The sequence below is a fragment of the Coptis chinensis genome, chromosome 7 (genome assembly GCF_015680905.1).
Source record: "Coptis chinensis isolate HL-2020 chromosome 7, ASM1568090v1, whole genome shotgun sequence".
Classification (NCBI taxonomy): domain Eukaryota; kingdom Viridiplantae; phylum Streptophyta; class Magnoliopsida; order Ranunculales; family Ranunculaceae; genus Coptis; species Coptis chinensis.
Genome location: NC_141462.1, coordinates 41,566,483 through 41,576,222, shown reverse-complemented (window position 1 = coordinate 41,576,222; position 9,740 = coordinate 41,566,483).

The window sequence follows — 9,740 nt, the reverse complement described above, 5'->3', positions numbered from 1 at the left end:
TCTCTGAGGCAATTGGCTCAAGGGCAAAATCGAGGTTCCTTTTAAATAGTGGGTGAATGGATGGCTTAGTTGTGGTAGATGGTTGGATTATAGGAGGTGGTAACTCAGGTGGATGGTGGTTGGTTGGTGGTTCATCGGGTGGTGGATCCTCACATGCTCTTAAGAACTTTACATCTGGCTTAGCTGAATCCACAAGGTTGTGCTTCGTGGCTTTATCTTTAAGATTTTCCTCTATTTCTTTCCTTGTTATTTCCTCAGCTGCCAAATTGAATTGAGATTCACATTGCTCTAAAGATGTAACTTCCTCGTTTTCTTGCACATTAACTTGTTCATGCCTTAGATTTGAATTTTTAATCTCCATGTCCTCACCCTCTTCGTCTAAAACACTACAAGTATCATCTATGGCCTCATTCGAATGTGTCGAGACATCATCCACCGAGTCACAGTTAGCAAACTCAAAGGCTGGACATGCTCAACAGGAGGGTCCATATTACGAGAATGCCAATAGTTATCAAATTCTTCCTTCGTCACACCTTTATAAATATCTTCTAAAGTGTAATCATTATATTCATCGTCGGTGGATCGATTGGGAAGTTCCTCGGAGCCATCGCTCAAGTTTAGTGGTCATCCAAACTAGTCCTAAAGAGTTGTCTACAAAAATTTCCTCATCCAGTGGGGTGTGGAGTTAATATCATGGTTAATGGGAGGGTCTTGGAAGGTAATGGTTCATGAAATGTAGGGTAGGTGTGAACTAGGTTGGTTGGGTTAGTTATGGGAATATTGTCGATCTCTGGCATGGTAGAAATGTCTGGCGTAGGTGAACCTAGTATCTTTAGGTTCCGGTTTATTTCCTGAAGTATTATTTTGTTTTGGGCCATTATTTCATCGAATGTTGTTAGCTGAGGGAAGCTTGGTGGTGTGGGTCTGGTTGGTATGGTGTTTGATAGTCATAGTTATTGGCGTTTGAGTGACTCTGGTTGATGTCGTACTGTGATGGGTTAGGTTGAGGCTGAATGGCTGGTTGATTGTTATTGGTGGAATTACCTGAATAGTTTGGATGACTAGAAAACTCTTGATTGTATGAGTCACTATAAAAATTTGAAAATTGAGGCTCGTAATTATTATTATATCTTATAGTAGGCTCAGACTCTTGATATGATGGGCATTGAGAAGCCCAATGGTCAGGACTACCACAACATGAACATGGTGAAGGGTTCCCATAATAATTACATGATTGCTCTTGATATGATGGGCATTGAGAAGCCCAATGGTCAGGACTACCACAGCATGAACATGGTGAAGGGTTTGCATAATTATCATATGATTGTTGGTCTACATATTGATATGCCATATTGGTTTTTCAAATATACTATAGGGCAATTAATATGCAACCACAACTCTAAGCATACATTTCTAGATAGGCGTGGGTATTTCGTTTTAAGAAAAACAAGCCTGATTATACTAGAATTAAAACTCCTCGTGAAGAGGCGAGGAAGTGGAAGAAGAGACACTGAATGACTCCCTCCTGCTTCTGCGTTTGAATAGTGTCTTGTATCTGATCTCAGTGTATTTAACAAGTTAGAAACACTGAGTAACTTGAAGACAAAAAAATTTGCATTTACCTATGAAAATTGGGCTGTTCACACTGAATTTTCCCTTGAGGGCGCGAGTGCTCTCTGTTTTGTCGAATGTCCAGTGTTTTGGGCGCGATCGCGCTCGGTTTAGGCGCGGGTCGCACTCTAGAGTTTTCAAGTTTTAGGCCTTTTATCTTACTCCAAAAATTCTGAAATTTTTACAGTAATTTTCTAAGACGTCTATCAAGTAGCCTGTAAAATTTCAGATCAATCAGAGCTGTGAAAGTCCCTCTACAGCCCTTCAAAGTTTGTGAAACGGTTTTTGGACACAATACAAACAACCGAATGGTTAACCCATCAAAACAAATCCAAAAATTTCCAAATATTTACTGGAGACTCCTGACAGATCCTACTTGTTCCTGTAAAACATTTAGAGCAATTGGAGCTCTACAACCTCTCCTTATTGGCTGGTGTTTCAGATATTAAGTGTTTGCAACACTGCAGAAACACACTGGAAACACTCTACTATTTAGGAGGTCAAAACAAATCAAAAACTCATAAAATATTTACTACAAACTACTTAGTTAGGATATAAACTCCTGTAAAAATTATAGAATTTTTAGAACTCCCTAAGTAACCTTACTCGTCTGTTTTTCAAGAACATACGGTGTGAAAACTGCAATGCAGCACTGTAAAGATCGTATTTTTTCACAAGGTAAAACAACTTTGAAAAATCTGAAAATATTCCAATAAATCAACAACACATTAAATAATATGTATGAAAATTTTCAGAATTTTTGAAAATTTATAAATACCTTCACCGCAGTGTTTTTCTCTGTGAATCCATAGCCCCTATGCCTGAAGCGATTGAAACGGTTCGAAAATTCAAGAAACAAGAATGAAAAATTAAAGGGGTGGTGGGTAGAGAATGGGGGATTGCCCTTGGATTCAAGCAATTGAATTCTTGTCTTGAAACGAGATTAAGATGGTAGCGTACCCATTTGATAACCCGTAAAAACTCAATTAGATTACTCTAACCTTTATTCTTCACGGTATCAATAATTTATTTCCTACTCTCACATATATATTCATGCAATATATAGAGTGCGGAATCGTTCCACTCTTAACTCTCAAGACTTAAACAAATTCAATTGAACAAACACAAAGAACAATGGTGAGAGTAATGTGTTATATGAAATATATATTATATGATTATACTACAGTTCAATTTATACTAACAAGATCACGATAATTCAACTACGAAATACTAAGCTGGACTCTATGATAAGGAATTAGGGGGATTGATTCACCTTAACTCTACTTAATCTACTAACCAAGAACTGTCGCACTCCAAATTGAAATGCTATCGCATAACAATTGGTAAATCTAATCCCTAACTATTCATGGCAATCTCTACCAAGTAATAACTAGCATGTGAAGCATTAAACCCATTCTCATGGTGAACTAATTACTTCTAGAATTGAATAGATTATCAGGACAAATTCTAAGCTAACAAAACCAAGTTTTCTTCAAGGCTTCCTCAACCCCTCTAATGGAGGGTTAGCCTAGAGTCATTAAACTATCATTTCTCATGGAATCTAAACAAGACATAATATAAAGATTTGAATTTTACTTGTTTAAACTCAATTCGAAACTACTCATGCAATAATTGAATTAAACTAATAATGACAAATAAGTAAATCTAAGGATTTAAGCTAATAAATAAATGAAAATGAAACTAGATTATGGAGAACTAATTAACTTTATTTATCTAATGAATAGCAATAACAATAATTTAATACTAAATTTAAGGCAAGAATAAAAACTAATTAATTAATGTAAAACTAGATCTAGAACTAAGGTTTAATGGCTACTTTTCTTATCCTAACCTAATTTATTTTCTAACCTAACTATCTACCATTAACAAAGAGTCAAGCTCTTGTTTTTATACTTTTAGATCGAAAAATCGTGCATGGGCTTGGAGCCATGTTTTGGGCCAGAGAATCAGGCCCAAAACCCAATTCTTTCAGTCCAAAAAGGCCTCTTCAGCTGCAGTTGACTTCGACAGACTTTTTGTCCACTTCTGCTCCTCTGATTGGGCCAAGGATTAGACCATTGGAAAGCTCTTTCCGAGCCGGTCGTTTTGACGTAAGGTAGGCCCAATTCCGAGGTCTGAGTCCAAAGATATGGTATTCGAAAGTTCTATTGACTTTGTGCTTTTGTTTACGCCCGCGTTGACTTTGACTTTTCATCTTTTGACCAGGGCTTCTCTGAGGCTTTGTCTTCTTGGAAATTGGCCTTTAATCACAGAACTCCTTAGCAACCGACCTTTGCTCCTTTATCTCGCTAAAGTGGCACATTTACGCACATAATGGACTCGAGCCCTTGAAATGCATAAAACCGTGTCGGTATTAACTCTTACTTATTATTCACATAATTGGTCTAAAAGTGCGATTGTTAAGGGGTTAAAACTACAGTTTTGGGCTCTTATCGATGGGTAAAGCTATTCATATCATTTTATCAATTATTATCAAATGGCAAAGCCATCTTAGTTGCACTTTAGCATTGTTTTCATAGTAGAATTAGTCATTTTAAGTCCCATTAAACCCGCTTCCACCCTTGTTTGATTCATCTTTGTGGTTGTCCATTTTACCGGCGTTGAAAAAGTTCCGCCAAAACATACACTTGGCGACCGGCGCCCTATAAAGAAGCGGCGCTGCGCTATAGCTGGAACAACGAAAGCAGCGCCTTCCTTGGCGCGACCATACCTATAGTTCTTGGACCACCGACCCGCCGAGCGACCATAAGTAAGTCAACTGGAACAAGGAATGGCGATCAGCGCTTTCCTTGGCGACCCGCGCCTATGCAAAATTTTGCGGATTTCTCTGAGGTTTGTTTGAACCCGATTTTTTAGTTCTTGATTGTTCTAACTTGTTATTTACATTGAACACGCCGTAAACAAGGCGCTATTCATAAAGCGAAACAGGGCCTATCGGTATTCCTTTCTTCCATACCTCGCATCTCCGGTTAGAGGTTCATACTAAATATCAAGATTGTTTGGATTGTTTTCGTGTTTAGACTTAGACTTGCATGAGATTAAAGGTCCGGTGGGAGAAAAACACCGAGCGTAATTAACCGTCAACAAACAAACATATCGAGTATACCAATCACAACACCTCTAACTACTATCCCACCAACCATACCTGACATAATGGCTGAAGAAAGAGAGACTCCTCTCTCCGACTTTTACAAAGCCTTGAGCGATAGCCTTAAATCTTGCATCGTTCTAGCAGACCCAGTGGGGGATTTCCGCATCCCCCAAAATATATTTAATTTGTTACCCGTTTTTCATGGTTTAGACCATGAAAAACCTTATCGGCTACATCGTAGGATTGAACAAGTCCTTACAACATTCCACCATCCTACGGTTGGTGCGGAACAAATTAAATTGAGGGTATTCCCTTTCACCTTAGCTGATAAAGCGCGTCTTGGTTAAGCTGCCCAAAGCGCCTCATTTTTGGACTTCGTGGGCCAAACTTGTTCAAATTGTTTATGGAACATTTTTACCCACCCCTAAAGGCGGATGAAATGCTTTCCAAGATTCACTTCTTTCGGCCGAAATCCTCATGAATCATTTTTTGAGGCTTGGAATCGTTTCACCGATCTCCTTATAGAGTGTCCACACCATCACCTAGCAAAAGACACGTTAGTTCGTGCCTTTTCAAAGGACTTCTACACCACCATAAAGAAGTCCTAGACATAATGAATGGGGGTAGTTTCCTAAGTAAAGGAGCCTCGAGGCAGGCATATAAATTTTTGGAAGATCGGACTAAAGCGTAATAATAATTGGGGGGTAGTAGTGACGATTACTCCGCTCCGCTAGTTCTTCTCAACAGTTAAAAGGCTACCCGGTATGTTTGAGGTTAAATTAGATCCCGAGCTTAAAACTCTAATTGAATCCCTCACAAAAGGTAGAGGCCATTTCTGTACAACAAAAAGCCTATCCCGTCATGAATGTAAATTCAAATCCATGTAGTTTACGTTGGAGTCACGAGCATCCCGACTCCCACTGTCCTATAGCCTATGAACATTCTTGTTCTATTAATAGTGAACCTAACGCCCCTTAGAGACAAAATCCCAACTTCGGTTGGAGAAATAACCAACAAGTCACACCTACAGGGTACAATAATCAATATGTTAGGCCAACGCACAGTTATAACCAAGCTCCACCACAACAAGGACAGGATCAGGGTAATTATAATAATTATAACAACCGATCGCAACCTCGACAAGGTCAACCACAAGGTCAATGTAGTTATAATAATTATAATGCTAATAGAGGTATCGTTCCGATAAATAATAACTATCACAATCCGCCCATAAATAATCAACGCGAGATAGTTCCAGTCACACCACCCATGACTATTGCACCCACACAACGGATCGTCTTGACACCTTTATACAAGTGAGCCAACAACTTTTCCAAACCATGGATCAATCTAACCAACACATTCTACAATCCGTTAATAATTTAAACCAACAGTTAGCCCAAGAGAAAGCCCAACCAAAGTGTTTCGAACTGGCGATACCCAACCAACCCTAGAACATCAAACCGCGGCCTTTGAGGTGTAGGCGGTAATACTAGTATGGAAACTACATCCGTAGGTCGGCTAAATGCCATCACCACTATCCGTTCTGGAAGAGTGGTTGATAACAAAGTAACTATGCCTATAGTTACTCCATCAGTACTCCCTACACCGGATATCGAACTAGATATCGAAATAGAAATTGAAAAACCTACCACTATAGAGGTACCGGTTAAACCACAACCTAAGAAACGAAAAGCCAAGGTTACACATCAAATTCGAGCCATACGCTAAATATAGAAGCGAAACCACCGTTCCCTTATAAATTAGCCATGCTAACCCGGGGATACTAACTTTGAGGAGATTAGGAACGTTTTCAAAAATCTAACGATAAACCTTCCTTTTCTCGAAGCTATAAAAAGCTACCTAACCACGCTAAGTTTCTTAAGGAGTTGTGCACTACTAGGCGTAAGACCAACATACCTAAAGGCGCTTTCTAACCGAGCGGTTCCCAACTTTATCCTAAAATAATGGAATTGTTAAGTACAAGGACCACAATTAGATCCTCTTTATCTGATGCACCTTAGGAGATTCTCACCACGACGACCCGTATTTACTAGACACGGGGGCTAGTGTTAAATTACTCCCATTTTATTTGTATAAACAAATAGGTCTAGAGGAGATGCAACCTACTAAAATGACATTGCAATTAGCGGATCGGTCTATTAAGTATCTTAAGGGTGTGGTTGAAAACGTGCTGGTTAAAGTCCAAAATTTTTACTACCCAGCCGACTTTGTTATCCTCGACACAGAAGTCACTAACGACTCTGTACCTATCATTTTAGGGCGTCCCTTCTTGGCTACTGCCAACGCGCTCATAAACTGCCGCGATGGTTCGATGTCCTTGTCCTTTGGCCATCTTTCTGTTGAGGTAAATGTTTTCAAAACGAGGACACAATATCCCGATTCATCTACAAATGGAGAGGTTAGCATGATCGAGAGCTTAGCTTAAGATTACTTCAAAAACATGTTTCCGGAGAAACAGTTAACAAATTCCTTTCCTTCGAAATTCCGACTTTAACAATGACTCCACGGTAGTAGGCGAAATCGAAGAAGAATTCCTGCAACTCTTTTGCACCGCTTCTTTACCACTTTTCGAGTCCCCGCTTTGCCAACAACCATTCATCCCTTGATGCTATGGCGGAAGATGAATTTTTCAATCTCTATCCCAAAGATCCTTTTGACCCACCTATTGAGGAATGTCTTGCATATATCAAGATTTACGATGATATGGACTTGAGAGCTCTAGCTAAGAATCATTCACCTTCCATCACCAATATTCCCCACCCTCCACCTTTTCAAAGGAACCTCGAGTTTGCACTTTCGATCCTTTAGTTTCTCCCTGTGCTTCATGATTTTTTAAATCCACCTAGTAAACAAATACTTCCCAAGGATAAACCACTTGACACCTTCATTTTCGGACTTGAGACGGTCCCTAACTACACCATGAATGAGTTTTGTGCTAAACCCACATCCTCATTTTTTCCATGCTTTCCCTCTAAAACTTATCCCAATCCACCATATTTTCCCAACCATTCACTTTTCCACACTTATTTACTAGGACACCCTCTCGTTCAAAGATGAAACATAAGGTGCATGCTTTCGGTTATGTTATAGGTCTATCCGACTTAAGCTTTCATTCCACTAGGCTGCGTCGTAGGAAATCTTGGTGCTTGATTGTGTTTGGATATGTTTTCTGTGATATTTATTTATGGAGCGATCCACAACTATTTTTGGTTGTTGATATATGATAAACTTTGCATATTCATACATATGTTTAGATAAGTCTCGGGTATCTGACTATAAACGACTCAATTTTTGTGTTTGGTGCAATTCCTTTCATTTCCATATATTGGTGAATGCACCATTCAAGTAACCGGGCCCTCCCTATGGAGTGTGTGGTTGTAAGTACCGGATCCTAAGTCCATGGGTCACATAATTCACGTTTTCCACTCTTGCATGTTTTCTTGGTTTTTAAGTCATGTTTCTCTATGGTGTGAATTATGTCTTTACTGCTTATTGTTTTCTTTTATATTAAACCTAATTCATAAAAAGTAAAAAAGTTTAAAGCTATAAAAGTAGTAATCTAGCAAGTCTCGAGAATCGACCTTAAAAGACCCAAGTTTTAGGTACAATACCAACTTTTTCGGAGTATAGGCCAAACAAAAATTTCAAACTTAAAAAGAGTTTTCCAATTTTGTTTGGGGGTGTGGCGATTTTGGTATTCATTTCAAATCTTGTTGCCACCCTAAGCCCTGTCATGTTGACTCCGGTAGAGTTTTTGTGTTAGTTAGTACGTAATGGTTTTAATTGTGCTTCATATTATCATATCATCTTTACAATATTTACATTCACAGTCTTGCCAATTTTGCCACGTTCTATGGTAAATTCTTTCCTTATCTCTTTACACTTTGAGGACAAAGCGTTAGATTGTTTGGGGTGGGATAGAAACATTTGCAAAAATTAGACACTTTTAGGATGTAAATTACGCACTTTTATTTATAAAATGTTAAAAATTATAAAAATTAGTTAGTTACATAATTTAATTGTGCTATTGAATTGTTTCATGAACCCCTTCTCCCAAATTGTTTGGGGTGGTATAGAAACACGATGTAAATGTTAAGCACATATTAGGTTGTATATTACGATTATTTCTCTTAAAAAAATAAAAATAAAAATAAAAAAAGTTTATGCTATACACTTAGGAATATTGGTATTGTTTCTTTTTCTATGCTCTTAATAATCTAGAAGTCTCCGTAGCTTTTTGCATTAGAATAATTTTTAGAAACTTAGGTTAATATGTAGCTAATAATCTTTGCATCTATCTATAAATATATTACATGAGTATCTATGATTGTTAGCGAAAGTTTAAAATCTAGGCTAGAGTACTTATTCTACAAATCCTGTGAGAATATAGCCTAAAAGCCTTATAAGAGTGAAACATTTGAGAAATGACACAAGGGAGAAGTAAAAATCCGGATAGAAAATCACCGTCCACTTGCTTGATCACTAAACCATATCCTAAAAAGCGAGAATTTAGGCCCTCTTTGGATCGATATAACCGTAAAATTCAAACCTATGAATTATTTTTTCTCTGCTAGTAAGCCCCTCGAGCCTTTCTTTAGCCTTTAAACCAAACCACAAATCCTTTACCAAAACACAAAAAACAAAACAAAAAAAAAAAAAACAAACTAACAACCTACCCAATTTAGAATAAGTCGAGAATAGAATGAGGAAGAAAGAAGAAGAGAAAAAACATGTATAAACAAAAATTAGTTAGTTGCTTGAGAAAATAAAGAAAAAAGAAGTTTCCATCCAAAGAAAAAAAAAAAAAATAGAAATAAAATAAAAAAACTCCAAAAAATAGAATAAAAGGAGTCAAAAGCCAAAAAGAAAAAGAAAAAATATGGCTAAGGATGGAAACAAAGTGTAGAAGCAAAAGTAAATAACAAGGTTTTCTCTAGTTACATAATATGAAGACTCTTTTATCTCAGACTTGTCCTTTTTGAATATCAATTTC